Below are 25,059 nucleotides of genomic sequence, written 5' to 3' on the forward strand. Positions count from 1 at the left end.
TGCAGCATTCTCATTTGCCTTTTCGAAGTACAAAACATCTGTAATGCTCTACAAATAGAGCAATGATTAATAAGAAACTTCCTTCAGAATCTTCTCCCTCCAAACTGAGGTAGGATGATTCGGTACACAGCACCAACTGCTTCACTTCATAAGGCCTGCACAGAAACAGCCGGCATATAGGTTACGATATTGCTTCTGCATCACAGGCAGAGCACAGTGTGGATCAGAAGGAAATTAATAACCCAGTCAAATCAGAATATACAATTTAATTAATCTTCTAATTCTTTCTTATAGTTTAGACATGGGCCAACACTTCAATGCCATGTTAAATTCATGCATTTAACAGTTTTGGGGTTTCCGGATATTAAGTTGGTGATGCCATTGCAATTATTTATTTCACCTTTGCACTGTTACAAAATCCTTAACTGTGTAGGAGCTACCAGCAGTGAAGCCTCAGAAGAGCCCTCCTCTGCCTTGCTCCTCCTGCTTGTACACACGCAAACATTCTCAGTGTCAGGAGGCAAAAACACAAAGTGAAAATTAAGCTCATCAAACTCTTACTAAATTAACCCTTATGGTAAGGAAACTGGCTTTGGAAAGTGCTTTGATGTTAAAGTACATTACTGAGGTACTCTATGTGCAGGACAAGCCACAGACACTGCTCTGCCCTCCCTAATACACATTCCTAATGCAGGGACATTGCAGTAGGCATGTGACAGATCAACTTAACCAAGTGTGTTTACATTGTTAGAGATAAGGAGGCGGATTTTATGCCCAGTACAGATATTTTAATTCCTAATGCAGACATTCTCATTTAAGGATCTGCTTTTCAGCTTTCAAGCTGAATTCTAATCAGGTCTTCTAATCCATTGGCAGCAAAAGGAAAAAAAAAAAAAGAGTTGAAGGAAATGAGATGCAGCTTGGATAATTGATGTTTGTATTTTTGGCTTTAACAAAAATACACTGTGAAATTAGAGAGGAGTCTAAAAGGATTCAATCAATAGGAAACTGAATCAAGTAAAGAATTCAGTCTTGGGTTTTACTGTAATCTTCCAAATAAGCCAAAAGATCAGTCCAAATGATGCTAAGATTCACTTTAACTCCACTGAAATTTGTGAACATTGTTTATATATGCGTCCGTAGCCTGGCTAGATGTTGTACTTCCAGATGAAAGAACTTTAACATTCAGACCCAGTAGATGGATGAAAAGATTTTCTGTATTTCATGTGCACAGAGAAGGCACAACCTCTGCATTATCTAAGTCTGTAAGAAAAATAATCCCACTGTATACCAGAACCATTACATATTGATGTGCTCAGTATCTGATGAGTAGGGAATATTAGACATATTACAAAGAGGGCAAACTGTCTACATACAGGACAGGTTATGCAATAGCATTATACTCTAAAGAACATTCGCACCCAACAGCATGCCTTATAAAATTATTTTGTATTTCAGCAACATTAAAGAAACAGAAGCAGCACATCCACAGGTTAGGTTCCTCCCATCCACCAAAACAAGTGATAGGTGTGAAATCATCATCAAATGCTCTTGCAACTGATTATGGACCTCTCTGGAGAAATAAGGTAAGCCACAATGGCATGAAGTCATCACCATCAATCTTGGTAAGAGCCCCCAGTGTGCCAGCTCTAAGCCCCAACACTGGGAAGCAAAAGTGATAGAAACAAAACACTGTCTTCAGGCTAGATATAGTAATGATTCTTTGCAAATACTGGAATACCAATTAATCCCACAGCTCCTAGATACTACCTGAACCTACATACAGACACAGAGATGGCCTTCACTCTATACAAGAAATCAGATATATTTATATAGATAGATCTATATAAAAATATATGTTGCTTTATTAATTAAACTAAGAGTTTTAATTTACAGTGACTTTTTGAGCCTTGACAATGCCTGCAATTCTGCTTTGAATTTTGGCAGCAGAACCCCCCATCCTGAATAAGTGTAACTGATGCTAACTAAAGTAAGAGCGCCAGGGGATTGCTGCTGGAACTGTATCAGATCACTGACATGACCCGCACGGCTGCCAGGTTGCATACAACTAAGGGAGTTTTTCATACAGCAGCAGCAGCCTTAGCATACCTGCCTCCACTCTAGAAAATAGATACAGTGGGTCTGCATTTACTTCTTCCCTTCTTCACTAAAACGTTCTTTGCCTTAACAAAATGCACGCTGACATCTGATCATAATACACTTCAGGATTAATAGGAGCAGCACCTATAATAAAGCATTGCACCTCTCCTACAGCCCACTGATAAATCTATATGCAGGACGTCTTGCTGTCTGCATCTGCTGCATTCCAGGCTGCTGAATATCCTTTCGAGTCTGCATGAACACCACAAGTTGTGTACACAAAGAGAGAGAGGACAAAAACTTGACACTTGCAAGTTGTTTGTCTTTCATTTTCCACCTTTGTTTTACCCCAGAGCAATTACAACAGGCTGAGGGACACAATGCGCAGTAGCACTGAACAACGGCAGGTATTTCACACAGGGTAATGCTTGGAATCTCACATAAAACAGAAATCCAAAGCCAAATGCAAAATAATTGAGGTTTGATAATCATTTGAAGATAAGTAAGTGCAGCCACCAAAGAAGCTGTCTTGCTGCCCCCCTTCATCTCCCAGCACATAAACCCCCTTCCTTTTGTGTTCATATCAGAGCCATGTGGACGCCAAAGCAGCTCCTGGGTCCAATGACCCTGCGGACACAGAACACTGGCCCTGGAGCAAGGAGGAACCCCTAACGTGCTGCTGGGACCCAGAATAAGGTCCCAGGAATAAGGAATGTGCAAACTGATTGTGAAACCACTTTCTTAGCTATTGCTTTCCAGGATCTGAATGTATATTAGTTATATACAAAAATGTGAGGTCAGAAAGACGACCAGACAAGTGTCCAACAAAAATCAACCCCAAAATCACTAAGACTATGATTGCACAGCACAGATTTCTTCTGAATGCTACTGAAAATATATACTGGAACACAAGTGTGGGGTGTTTTAAAATATATGGTTTAAAATATGTGTTTTAACGCATTTTAATGTTTCAGTATGGCTGACAAAGACAGCTCAAAACATAACTATTCCAAAACTCAGATCCCTTTAAAAAAAATGTTTCTGCTAGTGTATTTTTTATGAGAAGCTCTTTCAAAAAAACCCCCACATTATCTCATCTGATGACAGCAGGAAAGACTTGCAATAGTTTTCCAGCTACTAGCAGTGTCAGATGCCTTGTGACTTTGTGTACGTCTTTTCCCTGATATGCACACACTGATGCAGGAGCACTATAAACATTATTATAAAATCACCAATATAATTTCTGACCTTGCTGCAAAGCGTTGCTCTGAAGCTCGATCCATTTATTTCAATTGAAAACAAGCTATTCAGCAACTGTCAGTAAAACCCCATCTGCAGCAAATTAAAAGCTACACTAGCAAAGAACTTACTTACAGTTTGCTTTGATTCAAATCTGAGAAAAAACACCTTTACATTTCAAGCTAAGTGAATTCATTTATTGACCACTCCCAACTCTTTCATCATCTAAAAGTGTACCCAGGCAGTATGAAGCAGACTACATATGTCATGTTTTCTTCTTCAGGGTGCCCCAGGTCACACCTACATGGAAGACAGTGGGTTTGCATCATACAGATGGCAAACATGCTCCTGCTCAGAGTCTTCCAGCATTTTTAAGCTTAAAACATGTATTATGTCTCCCAATCCTTCTGGTCAGTGGGTTGTTTTTATGAAACTAAATAATGAAGTTGCCAGAAAACAAATAAGAAAAGTAAGCCAGCATCTTACTGACAGACATTTGTTTCCTCTCTCCTTCTTCCAACATAATAAACACCAGTGAAAGGATTGTACCTTAAATCGCTCAAATACATCAAAGAATGTGGGGAAGCTCCCATTGCAGGATGCTGGGACACAAGCACTGAAGATGCAGATGTATTCTCAGATCACGGAGGGTAAGTAAAGGTGCTGTAACCTAACAACTGGATACACCCATCCAGGACTGCAAATACACACAAGCCAGACAAGCACAGTCATGCAAGAGTTTTATATTCCCATTATATTCCCATTATCTTCCGAATGCTTAGCATCTCACCTCCCAGGGAATCCTAGTTAAAAAGAAGGGTATTCACCACTCCTAAAATCAGATATCTGGGTTGCAGTTTGGCCTTGCACTGGCCTTCATAACAGCGACATAAAAGGGCTTCTTCCGCACAGAGCTGGAAGATTGTGGGAACCTTTACCAACAGCAAAGCATCAAGAACTGCTGCAGTTTAGAGACATGCAAGGCAAAATACACTTACATGAACAACACTTAGCCAGGATGAGAGAATCTCAGGAATATACACTTAATTAGCTACAGGTAAGCAAGGAACTTTCAACTTCTTAGCAGCTACACGTTGCTTTTATTAAGATAGAAATCTCCAGCATGACAAGGAGAGAGTGAGCCTCCTTGCTAGCTGTTTTGGAGACAATGAGGCTGAGAGGTGATAGTGTTTTCCAAACCCTTTAGAGATGGCTGGGTTTACATGGATTACAAATCAGATGGTCTTGTGTTCCAGACAAAGATCTATTCCCTGTGCCTTTTAAGAGATAGAGAGCAATACTGAGAAAAAAACCCAAACCATTGGGTAAAACGGGATGTATAGTTCCTCACTTTGAATGCAATAAAATGCATTTAATCCTTCCTATTATTCCCTTGGTCTTTATTATTCCTTCATTCACAGTTTACAAAATTTGTTTCAATGTGAGAGAAGATTATCTCCAATTCCCAATAAATGTAATAAAAATGTAATAAAACACAGATGCCATACACTCAGGCCATCACTCTGTATCTTTCTGCTGCAACTGATAAGTCACACATTTTAAATGTCTCTATAATATTGTAACTTGGACTGCAGGTCAAATGTAGCTTTTTCTTATCCAGTTTTGAAATACTACTCTACTCTTCTGGCTTTTTATATCAGACAATATTTACGGTTCATTTGAAAATAAAGATTAAACCTACTGTATCAGAGCAGTATGAAAGATTTACAAAGACAATTGCTTAAAATACCCACTAGAGGACAGTGCAATTCAATGTGGAAAAGGAATAAAAAAATCCCCTTGGAGTGAAGAGCAGGGTTATTTTTTCTACTTGAAGCTAAACTATCTCATTTTACTTTATAAAAATGATACAAAATATTTCTTTGCCTCTTTGGGGTGTAACTGTGAAAGTCTGAAGGGGTTAAATTTAAGGAGGTTGAATCAACAAAAAGCAAAGTAAGAAAACTTGCAGTTAAGGTGAAGAAATACTGATACAAAGGAATTTTGAATGTTTTTTACCCTTTCAAAATACATCAGTGTTTAAAGTTTGCGAGTTATGCCCCCTTGTGCCACAGCAAGAAAGAAAGTAAGTCTGATGAATCTCCAAAGCAAAATCCAGATTTTTCCATCTGGAAAGACTGGCTGAGAGGTAGGGAAATCAGGTTGCATTTTCCCCAAAGCTACTTTTTGTCCAGTATTCAAGAGGTTCCTGAGGAACCAAGTCTTAGTGAGAGTGAATACCCTTTTCCTGCTACATCCAGTTTTTTTGTATTAAGCCCTTTTCTTGACTGGCTGGTGAGATGACAATACCTGGCTTGCGTAGCCACTCAGAGATGGACAAAGTTCTTTTGGTAATGCAAGTCCCCTCAGGCCATGCTAAGAGTCTCAACTGTCACAAATTTTCAAAAATTAAACCTTTGTAGCTTCAGTTTCTGATGTGCTAAAGGAGTCAGCCTATGGTCTTCAGTATTTCCTACTTATAGCAAATTCAGGATCTCGGAAAAGATACAATTTTCTTGGCTTTTGCTGGTTTGAAAATGATTCAGCAACAATCCTCTGCTGATGGACATGATCCTGGTTGCTGCCCTTTGATGGGATGAGACAAGAATGCAGGTGAGCAGGTTTCTGTAGCAGGAAGAGCTCTGGCGCCCACTGATACCAAAGAGAGCTCTCAGGATGGACCACCAGAAATTGTTCTGTCCTGAGATTTTGTCTTACTTACCTGTGGCACTGATATAAAGAAATTAACAGATCAGAGCTCATTAAATTAATGGTAGGAGATAAAATGAAGACTGGTAGATTATGCACTACAGTATAGTATCTGAAACAGTCCTTTTTGACCTCTCTTTGCCCAGCTGTGCAGAGCCCATGTTTTGGGAACAGAAATACTCCAATTCTAGGTGCAGATTGCTTCAAAATCCAAAATATCATGGCAGGCAGCAACATGACCTTAGGAACCTTCATTACTTCTCAGTGAGGCAAGCCTCGCATTGAGCTGGTTTTGGGAATGTTTCATCATCTGCAGGACACGCTCTCCTCACACCTTAAGCCCTGGCGGAAACACATTCATCAAAATAATGTCATCATTCCCACAGAGCCCTTGGTATGTGATCACCCTTCAGATGTGTTTATGAAGATGAAAACTACCACATGCTTTCTAAGCCTGTGCTACCTCCTGGCAAGACTTCAGTTACATCCTGTCCAGAATCACATACACCATGTTGATCCAGTTCAGAGTGCCAGCTAATTAATCCTACTTCAGAACACAGGCAAAGCAGGCAAGTGAGTGCCTACATCCACACAGGCATGTTCTTTCACTGATAAGCTGCACAACCACCTCCTAGTGTAATCCTTTTTCATGTTAATAAAGGACAAAAGTAAGGAAAGAGAAGGAAAGAAAATTGTTGAGACCACAAAGTACTATTGTGAATTACAACTGAGAATCAAGACAACAACTTCTAGTACTGTTCTGGGACAAAACGCAGCTGCTACTTGCTAGAACAATTGCATTTTTGGTGCCAATATGGCAGGATAACTATTCTAGCAGATCACGGGTACAAGGAATAAAATACATAAATTTGTTCTGACTACCCTTTAAACATCTCAACTTCAAGAAGATCAAGCCCCTGGATGAGCAGAATAGAATGTCAATCAATATAAAACTAAGGGATGATGACTACCTACATGACCACTTATTGTTCCAAGATCAAAAGAAGACGTGATCAGTTCTTCTGTGTCACATAAAAGAAATGTGAAATATTGCACCCTCAACTGCCTCTTTGTGCACCCAGAACCAAAGGTAGTTAATCATAGAATCACTAGGTTGGAAAACACCTCCTGGATCATCGAGTCCAACCATTCCTATCAAACACTAAACCATGGCCCTCAGCACCTCGTCCACCCGCCCCTTAAACACCTCCAGGGAAGGTGACTCAACCACCTCCCTGGGCAGCCTGTTCCAGTGCCCAATGACCCTTTCTGTGAAGAATTTTTTCCTAATGTCCAGCCTAAACCTCCCCTGGTGGAGCTTGAGGCCATTCCCTCTTGTCCTGTCCCCTGTCACTTGGGAGAAGAGGCCAGCTCCCTCCTCTCCACAACCTCCTTTCGGGTAGTTGTAGAGAGCAATGAGGTCTCCCCTCAGCCTCCTCTTCTCCAGGCTAAACAACCCCAGCTCTCTCAGCCATTCCTCATAAGGCCTGTTCTCCAGCATGTTTAGGTCCAATCTGGGGGACTTTACTCTAGAAAAACCAAGCTATGTCTGTGCCAACGCTCTTGTAGGCATATTTGTTGAGCACTGGTCATTAAGTTCTTAGGGAATTCATCCTACTTGTCTGATCCATATTAGCATAAGTTATAGATACCCTCCAAATCCACTCACCCAGTATAGTTTATACAGTAGCATAACTGCAAGTATTTCTTCAACGACTGCAGAAAGTCTATTAATATTGATCCAATATTTGCTGAATTTTGCCTCTGCACTTCAGATTAGTTTCTCAATCAAAGGCACATAGTACAGCCTCTCTAACATTCTGAAGGCTCTGAAGTTCAAATTAGATTTTTGCTAAACAATAACCACCTCTCTGAAAAATAGCAATGTGATGACCATTTAAGCAACGTGACACAACAGATAGTATGTTTCAGCAACTTGCTATGCCCTGGGGTGCCTCTGTGTACAGTTTCATCATGCTTTATGATGTATTAAAAGGCAAAAGGCCCAATGATTTTAAATCATTCAAACTCAAAAAATGCAATGTTTCTCAAAAGAGTGAGTACTTGGAGAACACAGATATATGATGAAAATGGAACAGGTGCAGTATGCAATCCTCAGCACAGGCTGCAGTTAGATGAATTTTCAAATAGCAAGTTATACTGGACAGTGCAATGTGGTGCATTCCAGACAACTGGCAAATTACCAAAATCAATACTAATAATTAATACTACAACGGCAAATATCCACAAAAGGGACTGACTACATAGAACTGTTGATTTGATGACTAGTTCAAGTCTTCATGTTTATTTCAACAGCCAGCTAAAAATGCATATATTAGAAATTTGGAAACATCTTATGGAATGCTTTCTCTCTACCTGTTAGCCATGGATTTGACCTTGACATAAGTCCAGCCAGAATGTGCCTTACTATAAACAGTTACTTCGTAACTCAGGGAAGAAAAATAAACCAACAAAATCCACGCTAAGACCAGAAATCTTCATGTGAATAATGTCTGAGGACCACCAGTGACATTCCAAGCAAAGCACAACATTTCAACATGTCACTTTAAAACTTTCATTTTTATTATTTGCTTCTGGAGTCCTTCAATATCTAATACTCACGTAGCCTTCAAAAGGCACAGGGGATCCTATCAAAGCAGCCTACCTAACAGGAATGATGGTTTGGGGAAACAGTGAGATTTGTGGGCATACAGCCATTCTGCAAAAGAAGGCACAGCTATGGCTGATGAGAATACCCACAGGTCTACTAGATAACAAAATCTTGTGCCTGTACTCTCAAACATCTGTCATCCGCTATCTGGAAACAGTAAAAACTCATTTGTCCTGCAAGCTAGTGACATACTTTTTTCATTTCAACTTTACTATACCTTTCTCTAGTATTTGGCAGTGGCTACTTTCAAAGCAATGACTAATGCAAAACAAGTGTTGTCAGGTCTGTTCTAATCTGGCAATTTTTAGACCTCCCAGTCTGGATAGTAAAAATTGTGCCCATAAAAATCCCAAGCTTAAAATGTAAATGCCTTTTTGTGAACATGCTTGATGCTTACACTGTTCTTACAGAATGAACAAGAAAAGCCCCAAAACAAAAACAAGTCAAAAATAGTAACATAACCTTGAAAATGATTTGCAAATGAAGCATCAGAAACTCTTTCCACAGACAGAAAAGCGAGGTCCTAAAGGAATGGCCACATACACAAAGATAGCAACCAAAGAATCTGATGAATATTGCTAATTCCCAGGAAGACAAAACAAAGAAAGGCAAGTCAATCATTGTGACTTAGCAATTCTGCTCAGGAGAACAAGAAGAAAATAGTCCTTAATCTTTAAAACGGACTTTGATTTTCTCCCATATAGAAAGTTGGGAACTCACTCTACATGAAGATTTCATCTTCTGTTTAAAGAAGGCACGAGAATTCAGCAGTAGGGATTTTGATATAATTCCACACATTGAAAGATTGACACCATAAGACTTCACAGTGCCACAGTTAGCTGTCATTTCTTTTTCCTATCATTACACGTTCAGCTCTACACCTTGTTTTGGGTAAGGGACAGGCCCAACTACCACTTTTCAAGCCACCACGGCAAAGGATTTATTTCCTGAAATCAACAGTCATCAAAACCTATCTTTATTCACGCTTCAGAAATAGCCTTAGAAATATAAACACTGTATTTATCTAGAATATCAAATATTAAGTGATCATGAAAGAGATAAAGAACAGTTATTCTTCTGCTCTAGAGAGACTTGGCATCTTCCTATTTTGTCACCTGAGAAACATCTCTGACACATATTCCCCATGCAGAAGAGAACGAAATGCAATAGAAGCTTCTATCTAGGTCACATTGTTTTCTTACTGAGACAATGGAAACTTTCAAAAAGGAATTCTATACTTCAAGAAGCTTAATTAAAGTATAAAAATGCACTGTCATGGGTACTGAACTGCATATACACGCCTGAAATCTCCAAATAATTAAAACTTGTTCTTTTATGGTAACATTGTAGTCATCAAAAACCTGAATTACTGTGCTCATTAGGTTCCGAATTACTACCACATAAAAATCAGCTAACTATTAACATGTAAGTAAGTCAAAATAGAAATAGTAAAATTGAAGAAGGTATAAAGAAGAGTGACAAAGACATCGAATAAGCTTTGTATACAAAATGACTAAATAAACAGGGACTCTCCATTTTAGAAAAGGAAAGCTGAACAAGGATACACAGCAAAGGCTGCAAGGAGCAAGAGAAAAAGGAACAGGGTACACCCATTTTGTGACTGTCTCCGCATAATTTTATTGCTTAGTCCTTAGTTCTTGTAATATCAGAGATGGTGAAAATACAGAAGGGGTCCTTTACTGTTATTTTTAAATGAAGCATATAGTCATTGCATGAAACTCATTGCCACAGAATAGTGACTATGTAAAAAGCTTACATGAGTTGAGAATATACAGTAACAAATTCATGGAAGTATAGCCACCAATGACTGGTAAAGGAAAGGATAATCAAAGATCACTAGAAAGCAGCGAATATACCAGGAAAATACTCTCACACATCTGCCCACTTCAGGTATTCTTCTTGAGGAAACTGCTTTCGACTGCTACTGAGACAGAGGATCAGGTGAAGACAGATCCACATCTTGTTGCCTGGGAGGTACCAAGCACCATATGGAAGCCATCAAAAGCAAAATCAGAACACTTTTCTCCCACCTCCTTAACCTTGGCCTGCAGACAAGTGGGACAGATGACTGCCCGTCAGCTCAGACTCCCTCCCAGCCTGTACCAGCAGCAGGCGAACAGTGGGACCTGTGAACACCTAAACGTTAGTGAGAACTTTTGTCCCAGAATCATCTGTTCTGAAGACTGGCCACTCTGGCATTATAAAGACATTCAGCTCAGAACAGGACTGCTGAAAAGATGGATAATGATATTTATCTTCTAAAAGGTTTATACAAAGTAATTTAAACTAAAAAAAGTGACAGCTCAAAAATTAATGACCAGTAATAACAGCTTAGCATTCCGTTTGTGAGGATAAGAACTGTATTATTACAAAATGGGATGACTCAGGAGTTGACAAAGTGGTTCTAGAGACTTTTTGGATTGTCTAGCTACTTACAAAATCATAAAATGCAATTTAACTTTTTTCTTCATTATAACAAGGGGGAAAAAGATTGGCTTGGCTCTTTGACAAGTACTAATCAGTGATGTCACTTTATTCCTCCTAATAATTTAACCTGTCATCTTCATTTTTAGTAAAAAAAAGGGAAGAACCTTCACAGATATAATTATTCGATAATGATCTACCAGCCACTTTCCAGAAATTTATCGAAGCATTTTGCTATAAACAGAGCTGAATGTTTTAACCACAACCCCAAAGTGATACAATCAGCAAATCTGAGCTGTGAAAGAAGTTAAAGCTACATTAAGAAACAGATGGAGTGAGCATAAAACAATCACAGATAAGTCGGCGTAAAGGAACTTTAACTTCAGATTGATCAAGGTTGAGATGCTCAAGGCAGCCATGGGGAGTCATACACATTAGAATCAACAGGAGATGCATGTAAATCACAGCCTGCTTCTTAGGTCTCAACCCAGTTGTGTACAGAGCAACACACGAAACTGTAGTTCTCTCTGCTAAATACATACCCCTGCTTCAAAAGTGTTTCTGCAGTATAGTCAAGGAAAATGTATTAGGAGAGCCATTTTTTGAGTTTTCCAAGTCTACCTAAAAAATCTAGATACCTGTTAAATTTAATGAGAATTAGATAACCTTACAAGGATTTAAAACTCCCACATTATATTGCAAAAATGTCAGAATGAGCCTCAGATGTATGCAGTCTTACACTTGTAACTAAGCATGATGAAAACAAAGAAACAGCCAGCAAATATTCAGTTATAAAACTGACCGTCTACCGCACAGCCAAAAGCTGTCACTTGGCTTCAGTAGCAGACTTTTTCAGATTTTCTGCAGTGATTTATACAGTATTATATTGGCAACTCAACAATAGCTCCTCGGTGTAGAATCCAAAGACGAAAATAAAGAGCCAATTCCTAAAAAAAACTGCTTCAGAGCCTTACTGTAGTGCAATAGTTAATGCTAAGTAAACAGGCGAGTCCAACACCATCTCATACGTTTTAATCTCGAAATCAGATAAGCAAGGATATCCTAAGTGTATTAATTATTCTACAGTTTGGTAGCAGAAAAGTAAAATTCCAGGTTTGTATCTTGCTGTGGTGACTTTTTTTTTTTCACTTCTGTATTATACAAAGAAAGGAAAAAACTCTCATTGTCAGAATCTATTTCATCACCTGAAAAACACACCTTGTTCTCAGATAGACACAGTACCAAGAAGTAATCATGATCTAGGCTAAACTGTAAAAAGAAAAGCGAATTCAAAGTCTATATTTCAAAAGAAAATAATACAAATGGTTATAAGCAAGGAAATTAACACAGGCGGAAGCAATGTAATTAATGTATTGCATGTAGTTTTTGTTAATTACTTTTTAAGTACTTAAGCACAGTAGTAGCTAAAGAGAATTTGAAAGAGAGATTACATAAAAACGTTTCCAAGCGGGTGTTTCACGCTGAGCCACAGTCTGCCATGGCAGTGCAGATTAATCAGGAAAGCCTTGCCTTCACTTTCAAGGCCCTTAATGATCCACCCTAACCTCATTCCCTCCCTCGTTTTTCAAGCATCAGTAGGGTAAGTTGCTGCCTCGATTCTGTCTTGCCCGTTGATGGCAGCCACCATCTCAACTTAGCAGTCATCTTAATGAAATTTCTCATGTCTGAAAGAAGCTTTACATTAAGATTCCCCTGTGCCACATCTTACAATCTCCCAGAAAACTTGCCTGCTTACAAAGGCAAGACTCTTGGCAACCTGAAACCACTGTGATTGTAGCTCTGCTCCTCCATTTTCAATATCGGACCCTACTGGAACTTCAGGGCATGGCTTTAAAGCCTTTATTCCAATTAGAGCATGAACGATAGGAGAGAGGAGCAAAACTTTGCCTGTTCACCTAAGGTGACTTAGCTGTAGTGCAAAATCATATCCTAGGTCAGCTCTTCAAATTACAGACTTGGTGTTTATGCTGTATGGATACACTGTCTGGCACAACGAATTCCCGGTCCATCAAGAGCCAGTGCAATAGGAGAAATACTACCAGTAATAATAACAGTAATGACCTTTCACTGTAACAGCAATTAACCTAATCCAGCAGCTGCAAAATGACTGGTTCTACTGTGAACTAATGTACTGGCCCTGAAAGCAAATCCACATGTGCTTTAAGCCATTGCCTTTTCACTCACTGCGGCTGCCATTTAGTGCTACAATTCACCTCCACAGGAAAGCACTTTAAATGAATGCAGGCACTTGCAGCCACCCAGCAGAGCGACCCTAAATAGAGACAGATTACAGCTCTGGCAAGCAAGCAGATGACACATGGAGGCATTCTTGGGACATGTTATCCATGTACTTTGAAAGGGATGAGAACTCAACAGTTCTCAGTAGCGCTTGCAAAAAAAGACAATGGACAAACTGAACACTTTTGCAACACATCCTGGTTCTAGAAGGCATTTCTTTTTGGGGTGGAAAGCATCGCAAAATAGTCCCATTTCTGTGAGATGTCAGTCAAAAATACTTGACCACGTTTGGTTTTCAGGGCACCAACACATAGATGAAAATCTCTGCCTGAAGAACAGTTTCTTAAATTTGTTATTTAGTTTGATAAAGCCATCCACCAATCCAGTGTGGACACGCACTACGCAACTCAAGCCGAGTATTTTTGAAAAGCCAAGATACCCTGCAGCCCTCTCAGCAGCTCTCATCTCCCTGACACCTTCAAGTGTTTACAAAGAGCAAACGAAAGAACTCGGCTTTACTTCTGCCTAATTAAAACGTTTTAAAAGAATTCAATTATAATATGCCAAACTACACAAATGTAAAGACCTTTCCTACAGAGAATTAGTGATGAATTGAATGATTTTTTTTCTTTTTTAATCAAACTGTTGGCAAGCGGTGTGGGTTTCCTGTTTGTAAACAACCATACGAATGCTAAACATATTTATTCACAACTTGACACGAAAGACAGCTCTGTAATTAATCATTTCCCTATCTAATTCAAATGAAATAAAACCCCAAAGTTGTACCCCTCTCTTATTATGAAATAGTCAGTTACACATAAATGAATAATTATCTGAATTATCAACTATCTACAGATGCGTGGCTCTTTTCAGCCCAGACAATGGCATATCCCCGATGCATGCTGGTAATCTTGCACACATTCCCTTATTCTTGAAGTGAGAAAATCTCCTTACATATTAAATAAGCTCAATCATGGGCTATTAAAACTATTGTTTCAGGTTATCTATTAATTGCAGGCTTCCCTATCTATATTCATTGCTAAGGCGCAAGCCCTCTTCTTAATTGAAAAACGCCTGCATGACCGGGCAAAATGTTAAAGGCCATGGGTTAAGACTATTTCTGTGAAAATAAGGTAACTCTGAAGCTGTGAAAAATTTTCATTAGAATTAAGTGCTTGAAATCCTGTCTTCTTTTGACAACACAAAGGCTGAGGTTTAGATATTAAGAAATATTCATTAGAGCTTATTTAATTTCAGAGGCCTAAATAATTTACAAGAATAGTTCGCTTTCCACATCAACAGATGTTTAGATCTGAAAGACTGTATGATTACACTTCCTCTAAAATCTTATTTCCATTTTCTGAAATGCAACAATTGGGAGTCAATACAAAAACAGACCATGCTATGTTCCTTATGTTAAAAGATCAAATTCTTTGTAGGAATGTTTTATTAATCTAAAATAGACCAGAAGTGTAATCCATTGCTTGAACACGGGTTTGAATATAATGGCAGTGTTTGTGTGCTTTTTCCCCCCACATAAATGCAAAAAGTAAATTTACAACATCTTTACAAGCTCATTACATTCAAATAGAGTAGAGATAATACGCAGACATATTGCACAAGTGACATCTTTGACAAGACAAAAAACTGCAGCTGGTAAAATAAATAAGCAAAAAAAAAAAAATCAACACAGACAATTAAGGGAACAAAAGGCACGCCAAGACCTAGACTAGAATAGCATGATGCCACTTCTCTCTAAATGCTCTTTTCCATTATAGTCAGTGCCTGAACTAACAAAACACCAAATTCCTTACAGACTTAATGGAAGATTGACTCTTAAGTCCAATAAAGGAACTTAAATCAACTACTTTGTTTAGGTACCTGTAACTCATATATAGTATTGCAAACTAGTTTTCCTTGATGTCATGGAAAGAGGAATTGGAAAGGAGGAAAAATAATTTAAATTTATAATCCATGAAGCCGACTGAATGATTCTTGAATAACAACAGATAATAATACATTCATTATTAAAGTATCACTATGCCATTTGTCTTTAGTGTCTGTCGCTGGCAGATAGACTGATTTATAATCCTATGCCAGATGCAGACTGGCAAACTCTTTTGAATTAGTCCTTTGACTTGAGCCTATGAATTTAATTCTTTGCACAAACAACTGGGCAATGTTTCAAAACTTTGCTTCAAGACACCCAGAAAGTCCTAGGTTGTACTCAATAGAAAAACCAACAGTTCCCTGGTGTTTGCTGAAATGCTGATTCTCTTCAGAATTAAACACATTCTGGATGAAAAATTTAAGTATCAAAAGTAAAGTATCAACAAAACCCTTGCCCTACAAACTCTGAACAGTTCCATTTTTGATCCAGATTAGAAGTGTATCTAAATTTCCAAGGATTTTCATTACATGCAGTCCAGAAGTATTTATATGTTTTTAAATCTGTTCCACTGCCTGGAAATAGAGTGAAAATGGTTGTTCATACCAATGAAGAAAAATACTCTCCTTTTTATAGTTACAAACTCTTTGTTCCAAAACTAAGAGAGAAACACCTAACATCGTATAAAGAAGAATATATACTTAAAAAAAAATCACTAAATTAAAATCAAGGTATGTGGTACAGCGATTACTGTATCACTCCTTTCATTTTGGATTATTCTGATCATATCAAATTAGATAGACTGTTCACAAAATCCTCTATGAGCAGATGATCAAAGCTATCTCAGAAATGCAATGACTGCCAATCGCAACTCCAAGCAATACACTGCTGCAGACGACATTGATGCTTCTCAGGAATGAGAAGCACTGGAAACACGAGATAGGTCCTTGTTGAAACAACCAATAGATTCCTCTCATAAATACTCAAATGCTTTACAGTCACTGCTTCTCAATTTTTTTCCAACTAGCTGGATGACAAACCCCCAATACTTGATTAACAAAATATCAAGAGGCTTTCTGAATTAAGAATTAAAGAAAGAATGATCTGTGCCAGCAAGTTAGGCTACTCATGCATTATAACTACAATATACAAGCATTAGTAAAAGTTCCTTTGCAAGAGATTATCAAAGCAGTAATTTGATGTGGAAGAAAAAGCATCGTCATGGATTAAGAACAAGACAGATCAGATTCAGAAGCAGAAAGCAGAATGAAAGGGGCAGTGTTCTTTTTGGCAGATATCTAGCTGTGAATGTCTCAAGGTTTCATTTAAAATACACAGAAGTTCTCTAGAAAGCTGAGAGGTCATAACAGCCGATGGTCCAAGTGAAAAATTAAATGGCTAGAGTCAATGAAAACCAGGAGGAACAATAATACAAGCATATTGAAATAATTCCATTTACCAGTTCTTGCCCTCTTTCACCTGTGACTGTACTCCTCTGCTCAAGTAGAGCAGTAACATTATTGTACACAGTTGTGCTTTATTCATCCTGTTAAAAATCCAACACCTCCTCAAAGTCCAAATAATCAAGTTTGGATAACAAAGCACCTAAAAATATATAAAAATGAAGAACTTTGCATATATGTTTTCAAATACCCAATGAAGCAGAGATTAGGAAAAATCTTACCCAGCATTGTTTGCAAGGGATTACACAGAATCACAGAATGCCAGGTTGGAAGGGACCTCAGGGATCATCTTGTCCAACCTTTTAGGTGATGTATAGTTTAAATGAGACGGCCTGGAACCCTGTCAAGCTGAGCCTTAAAGGTGTCCAGTAGAGAGGAATCCAGCACTTCCCTGGGGAGACTATTCCAACGTTTAACTGTTCTCACAATGAAAAATTTTCTTCTGAAATCTCCCCAGAAGCAACTTACACCTATTACCCTTTTTCTTTTCCATGTGACTCCTCATAAAAAGGGAGTCTCAGTCCTTTTGGTAGAATCAAATGTAAACAGGTGTGGTACCTTACAGAGCAATCAACACAGCTACACTTGTATTTCATTAATCCTTATGCAATGAATATATTTACTCCTTCACATAAAGGGAACATTTTCTGTTAAAGTCATCACTATCAGAAGCACAGAGAATATATAAACCAATTTAAAATAAGTCATTGCTATTTAAATTATATTCTCAGATCGACCTTTACAAATACATTTAACCACTCCAAGCATATGGATTTTATCACTGAAAAGTCAATACAAAGTTTTAGTAAATTTAAAAAGAAAGTTTTAGGAAATCTGAATAAATTATTTTATTTTTGGTTCATAATTGCGTCTTACAGAGTTTCTTTAACCCTTCGCTTTTAAGCAAACATCTGTTGAAGGTTACATTTAGAGATATCTAACTAGCAGAGATGACAATTCTGATCCAGATTTGTAATGCTGTTGCTCGTGTCCTGTTCGTACTGACTCCGTATTACATACTAGCCTCCATAAGGACAGGCTAAGGAGGGCACAGAAGTCTCACCATGCTTATCCAACATCATCCTTTAACACAAACTGTCAAGGCAAAACCAAGGACATGACATATCACTGTCACCACTTCATCTGAATTCATAATCTGGGCAGTAATGTCTCAAACTGACTACTGTTTTCTGCGCTTACATACAGTGAGCACTCATTCAATGTCATAATCTCAGTTATTTTCTGGCCTGGTCTTCAAGTTCCCATAAAATTTCCCTTCCTGCAAAGGAAGGAACTGTGGTCCAGTTAATCACCATCATAGCCTGGCTCCATTACTACCTGCTAGGCTTTGATTACCAGGATCTCAGCAAATCCAATATCACTGATTTCCTCTTACGGCTGCAACTGTGATGATGACTTCTAGAAAACACTGAAACTGGCAGAAAGCACTGAGGTAGCTCTGCACTGAGAGCTTGCTGCTTTCCCTTCAGTATTAAATTAATGCATGAGTTACAAAGCTATTTTTAAAATAATGCTTTACTCTTTGGGCTTTGAAATCAAAACCAAACAAGTCCTTGCAAGCCTATTTGTATCTATTCAAATTCTTCTACTATATCCAATATCTTTTACCATATGCAATTCATACTTTGGAATTGCAATCCTCCTTTACGCCCCGCATATATTATTTGACAAATGATCTCCACAAAACCATCTAATGGCAGAGCTGCAAATGCTCCCAGTCAATAGTGGTTCTCATGAACAAGGCACCAAAATGCCAAAAATTTTACACACAATTGAACACTGCGAACAACTACGTTGTTAAGACTCACATACAAATTCTCACAGAAACAAATGCCATTTTATTGATTTCTGGATGGGTCTCTTGGTTTTCTTATTACGGAAAAGCTACAGGTAGCAGTTCCCCTCAGTATAACACAGTGCTGAAGTTGTTGCATGTTTCTCATTAATTTTTCATTTCTACAAGAAGAAGTCTTTTCTGGGAGCACTCAGTGGCAGTACAAGTCTGTTTCATCCACTTTTTCAACACCAGACACATATTTATTCCTAACTTTTCAATTTCATTGCCTAGCTTGCTACGCAACTTGCACACATCAACCACAGCAGCAGACAGCTTTTCACCAAAAACTTGTAACTTGACATATACCTTGTCTTGCCTTAGGCTTAAATTGATTAATTCATCTTTCACTCCTGGTAAAGTCTTCCATTTAAGATGTTTTAGTAGGAAGAGGCAGTTTTTACAAACTGAACCAGAAAGAGGACTTTCAGCATTTTTGTCACACATTCAAATTTGGTGTTATTGCACAGCTGTTAAGGAAGTCTTTAACTTAATTTTGCTGTTGCTGTCTACATCAAGTTTCTGGTTTTCAGACACTTCTTCCTGTGCAAACTACAAGGACTACAAAGCAATGGCCTTCTCAGTCATTTCGCCTCTTAGAGACGAGTTTAAAACTCACACTCTCAGATTTCTGGCAAGAAAACTGAGTCAGAGAAAGCAAGCAGAAGGGTTATTCAAAATCACAAAAATTCCCTTAACTTAAGAAGCTCAGTCTATTCCACTACTGAATGGAAGATTATAGAATTTCACAGAATTACAGATTTGACAGAAGATATCGAATCCTTAAGGAGGCTACAACTTGCAACAACAGGAAGCACAAGCTCAGGAAATTCAAATGGATAAAAAGAAATCTTAAGCATAAAAGCAGATTAACTATGGCAAAGTTTACATGTGTATGTGTGCTATCTGCCTAAGCTAATGGAGTACGTATATAAAGATTGAGAATTTCTTCTAAAAGACACATGGTAATACAATCACAGGCAGGAACTTTTATTCAAGAGTTTGCAGGAGGTCTGGCCAAATGATCTTAAAGGTCTCTCCAGATCTTAAAAACTGTCTCAAGGTGCACATACATATTTAGTTTTGTATAATCTCCATGTACTTTAACATATTGAGCATATTACAGATATAAATTTGGGTTTATCCTAGAGTAAAAGGGTAGCTTTTACTAGGTATGCTCCCCATAACTAGTGATGGGTGTAGAACATAAGTCTGCTCACTTGCATTCACACCGGTAAGGCCGTACCAGATGAACAGCTGACCTACAGTTTTTGAAACAAGTTTTTTTTATTAAAGCGTTGCAAGTATACAAGGAAACAGAGTTCAGAATCACTGAACTGGAATGGCAGATACTTGACATGACGCAAAAAGAATATGTACCTTAATAACAAAAACAATAACTGAAAGAGATGCTCAAGCAAGTAGAGTAAACCAAAGCCAGCATTTCCCTGGATATACATTCAAAGTCATAGAAACAGAAGCAACTAGGGCATCTTCTGCAATACTGATGCTGACAGTGCATCAACAAGGAAACGGAAGCGGCTACAGTAATTTCAGGGTTCACTAGAAACACAGAAGGTGGAGAACGAATCACTGTTTGCCAAATAGTAAAAGGGCAAAATTAGTAGGGAAAGAAGCTTTAATTTCAAGCTTGTTTAGTGAGTATTGTGAGTAATGTAAAGGTAAAATAAAAAATAAAACTCAAGTATTTGTGTCTATATACTCTAGAAAGGCAGATACCAAGTTACAGAAGTACAAGCTTCTGTAAAGAACAAAGGTAACACCCTAACAGTTATACCTCAGTGATCCTTTTTCCTACATGCCTTAAGCATCCTGCCTTGCTTGTCCTAACCATTCCTGGTGGGTGAGTATCTATTGACTGGAGCACGTAGCCAGGTGCTTCCTGGGATGAGACAAGAAGAAAATGAGCCATGTAGCTTCTAACTGTGGCTCCGAAACCTCATCTGAAGCTTGCCAGAATCTACAGAGAATCTTCCATCAACCTAAATACAGGCTGAACATAAGCAAAGGCAAACCCACTTTTCAGCATAACTATGCCTAATAGTAAAAGGCATCCCTTCAAATTCTGCTGCCCTTCAGCAGTCCTAGAAAGGTGGAGACGTTGTCCCATAGGACAAGAGGGAATGGCCTCAAGCTCCGCCAGGGGAGATTTAGGCTGGACATTAGGAAAAAATTCTTCACAGAAAGGGTCATTGGGCACTGGAACGGGCTGCCCAGGGAGGGGGTTGAGTCACCTTCCCTGGAGGTGTTTAAGGGACGGGTGGACAAGGTGCTAAGGGACATGGTTTAGTGTTTGATAGGAATGGTTGGACTCGATGATCCGGTGGGTCTGTTCCAACCTGGTTATTCTATGATTCTATGATTCATAGGTGACACCTACTATAACAGAACACACATTTTCAGCGATGAGTGTGCAAAACGTAGCAGTTAAGAACTCAAGAGTAATTTAAGGTACTGAGAGTAGGAGAGAGACATAACATCATCCTAATGAACGTTACAAGCAGTAGCAACCCATAGACACAAACCACACATGATTGATAATCAGCATATCCATCAGCTGCTCCATTGACAGCTCACTGTGATGGTAGGACATGTGATGAGAGCAGTGGTGCTCAACATAGAAAATAAACCAAGCAAATACAGAAAGTTCTGCTGAACGGAGCAAAGAGATGAATTAAAACCCCCAAATATTCATCAATTCGCTGAATTTTGTAGCCCTTGGCATTGTAACCCCAACAAGGATAGAGATGAGCTGATTTTCATCTGGCATTACCCCTTCAATAGCTCAACGTGTGGTAAACACACAAAATGCTCCTTGTGTGGTAAACGTTGTGCAAACAGTGTGTAAAAGCAGTGCATTTCAGAGGTTGCTGAAAAGACCTGTTTCCAGTTAACACCATGTATCTGCTATTCCAGGTGACACTGTTCTCTGCTTTGCAGCTGAAGGCCAGAAATTGCAAATAGCAGCAGTATTACCAGCTTGATTTTCATCTGCATTTGAGACACAGAAGGCCACTTCTAGACCTTTTCATACACAAAGCAAGTCTGACTAACAGGAAATGCTACTCTTCAAGGAATCCTAGAGAACACTGCTGCTGAACAATGAAGACAAGCAAAGGTATGTCCCTTGACAGGTAAACGAGACACAAGCATTTAACTACCCCATGCCTGAACAGTGAATGGAGCTGCAGAATGAAGGGTGTTTAACTGCAGCCGCGGTATCTCATTTAAACATGAAAACAAAGTCAGAAGCACCATTACAGAGCCTGCTCTCTAACCACACCGCTGTACTGCAACTTACATTCACATTTCTAAAATTGTATTTGTCCTGATATGAATGAACTTTGCAGCCTGAATTAGTAAATAAAAGAAACCAGAGCAGTTGAAATTTAAAACTATTATTAATTGTGTAGACTAATAATACTTGTGACTGTTCACACGGCACGAGATATGATAGACAGGGTAGCTACTAAACCATTCAAACCACGTATTTCAGAAGTCTGTATGATCCTTCCTCTCTCCCCCTCCTCAAATATTTATTTTCTAATAGCAGTAATGACCTCAGTATTCAAGGTAGACTTCGAAGATTAATGACCAGTGGAGGCTAATGGTCCTCAACTATTCTTTGAGCCATCAACTCCTCCCAGCCAGTCATTAATCCCCAAGAAATGCCTTAATGCTTCACTTATTACTGCTTAAGCATCATGCTTGTAAATTTTCAGGGCATTAAATCTCAAAAAGCAACCTTTTTCTCTTCATAGACCCCTACTACAACAAAGCAGATACATGAGATTAAATGAAAGTGACTTTTGTTTTTATAGAGATCCTCCTCAGTTTTACAAAACAATAGCACTTATTTGTATTTATATGCATTTATTTGTTTTGGACATTATTAAAACCCCACCTCTCTGGTGGGTCTCTTCCAACCTGGTTATTCTATGATTCTATGAATTTCCTGCTAAAACGCTGTTACCAAACCTTCTTCAGCCAGCATATCAGCAGAAGGAAAAAAAATCATTATGAGAACAATTTTTATTAGTTTCTTTTTGCTGCAGGAAAAAACAACATGGAGGAACTACTAATACTTCACTCTTCTGATGAATTAATCATTGATCTTTGATATCTATATAAATACATATGCCTACACATCCACTTCCCCCTGGACCCAACTCAGCAAGGACATCTGCAGCAGGAGACCACATCAGAGGATGTGGTGTAGCAGAACTCAGGACCACACAATCTGGTTTCTAACGTAGGCTCTGCCACTGGCTCCTGAGCAACCTTGGGAAAGCCTTGTCACCTCAGAGACCTTTTTCTGTTCAGGCTTTGCACATTTATATCAAATTGCTTAAGGAAAGGAAGACAATGACTATGAAGCCTTGATTTCAGCCTAAGTTTCTGCTCAGTACTGTGACGTAAACAATTACAACAAATCTCTTCCAATGGCCCATAACACTCATATTGAAGCACTTCTGGATCCTGAAGCATGTAAGAACTACCTTTCCTCCAAACTACTTACTAGTCTTTTGGAAAGTCACGATACATGGTAAAGTATGTTAATTGTCTCTGGATGCCAAGAAAATAAACCAGCAAAATGGCAAAAAATAAAGTCTTTATTCAAACAGTGACATCATCAATCAAATTTAATCTATATCCATTCAGAAAGTCAATTATCCAAATGTGTCTAATTTCAACTATACATGATCCAGGCAGCTCATCAATCACTTAAAGGGCAGCCTTTCTTTGCCTTTTTCTTTCCCTCTCTGTTATTCTTTTAAATGGACATCAAGTTTTACATTCTTTTCCTGTTGTCATACTCTGGCTAATAAGACACGTTTTACAAAGTGTTCACAACTTGAATTCTCTGATGTTCAAAAGAAAAAAAATTCTTTGTAGGGTTCAGAGTCCACAGATGTGACAAACAAAGCAATATTTCATTATTTCTCAATCATTTTCTTTGAGGAAAACACTACAACAGATTCAGAAAATTGTTGACATTACATTTAGAAGAAGACTAGACATAATATCAGACTATTACCATACTCATTTATATTGGCACTCAACTAGCATTAGTTGTGAAGGCAACAGGGCGAGCTGTCAAACATGCAAATTGACAAGCTATTAGAATGCTGACTGGATGTATTCAATTAGAAAACTAACTCCAGCACTGAAAACGCTTGCTTTTAAGATAAGGCAGAAATGTAGTGTGAGTTGACTGGGGGAAAAAAAGATAGAAAAATTAATAAGCATAGACAGAAATTTATCTCTTCCTTTCTGCAATAAAAGCTGCAAACAGAGATTTAACTCCAAAAATGAACCGTAAAAAAAAAAGGCTAATATCAAAAATGAATCAAAGGAGAACAGCATGGGCAAGTCTGTGTCATGGTCCCGCCCCAGAGACTGCTGTGGTCTGTGACCTTCTAGAAGCCACTTTGGAACCCTGATCATAGAATCACAGAATCATAGAACAGTTTGGGTTGCACGGGACCTTAAAGATCATCTAGTCCCAACTCCCCTGCCATGGGCAGGGACATTCCACTAGACCAGGCTGCCCATCCAACCTGGCCTTGAACACCTCCACGGAAAGGGCATCTGCAACTTCCCTGGGCAATCTGTTCCAGTGTCTCACCACTCTAACAATGAAGAAATTCTTCCTTATACAAAGCCTAAATCTTCCCCTCTCCAGTTTATACCCGTTCCCCCTTGTCCTGTCACCACAAGCCTTTATGAACAGTCCCTTTCCAGCTCTCTTGTAGGCCCCTTTCACCAGCTTTAAGGGACCCTTCAGTCTTTGACTCTTCCCCTAAGTACTGAATAAATTTACTTCTTAATTTCAAGCAGTGCTGGGAGGGGGTTAACATCTCTGAAGACCAAACAGCGTAAAGACCCACAACCCACACCTGGAAAAGCAGGTAACCCCCGCCTAGACACATCTCGGTATAAAATGACACCATGCCCACTTTCTTACTAATCTTTCAGAGTAACACTTGAGTCCTCCATCAGCGAGGTGTTCAGCTGCGGGGATGTACAACTGTAGCCACCACATCCTACCAGGGAGGCAGATATAACTCTGTATTTGGAAGTGTCAGTGCAAACTTGGGTGCAGAGGCTGGAAGGAAAATCAGTACCACAGTAACGACAAGGTGTTAGGAATAGAGGTCCCCAAATGAGAAAGGACGAAGGCACAGAGCAAGAGGAAAGAACTGTAGAGGTATTTCCTGTAAAAGCTTGGACTCTGAGAGAACACACTTGATGTCTGATCTCGTTATCAGACGCAAATCTGGAATTATGCCAACTGCCTCTAAAACCAGCATTATTACCTGCGATCATCTGTGCATGCAACACGATCACTAATTAAAAACCAAAGAAATGCCTATGAGGAGTTCCAGTTACTCTCTTGACAGGCCAC

The 25,059-nt window shown here is 38.8% G+C and overlaps 1 protein-coding gene across 3 annotated transcripts in view; it reads right to left on the reverse strand.

Annotated features, from left to right (window-relative positions):
* SUCLG2 (succinate-CoA ligase GDP-forming subunit beta) overlaps positions 1–25,059 on the reverse strand; it is a 220,790-nt gene that overhangs the window by 10,723 nt on the left and 185,008 nt on the right. The window lies entirely within an intron of this gene.

The sequence above is a fragment of the Phaenicophaeus curvirostris genome, chromosome 11 (genome assembly GCF_032191515.1).
Source record: "Phaenicophaeus curvirostris isolate KB17595 chromosome 11, BPBGC_Pcur_1.0, whole genome shotgun sequence".
Lineage (NCBI taxonomy): Eukaryota > Metazoa > Chordata > Aves > Cuculiformes > Cuculidae > Phaenicophaeus > Phaenicophaeus curvirostris.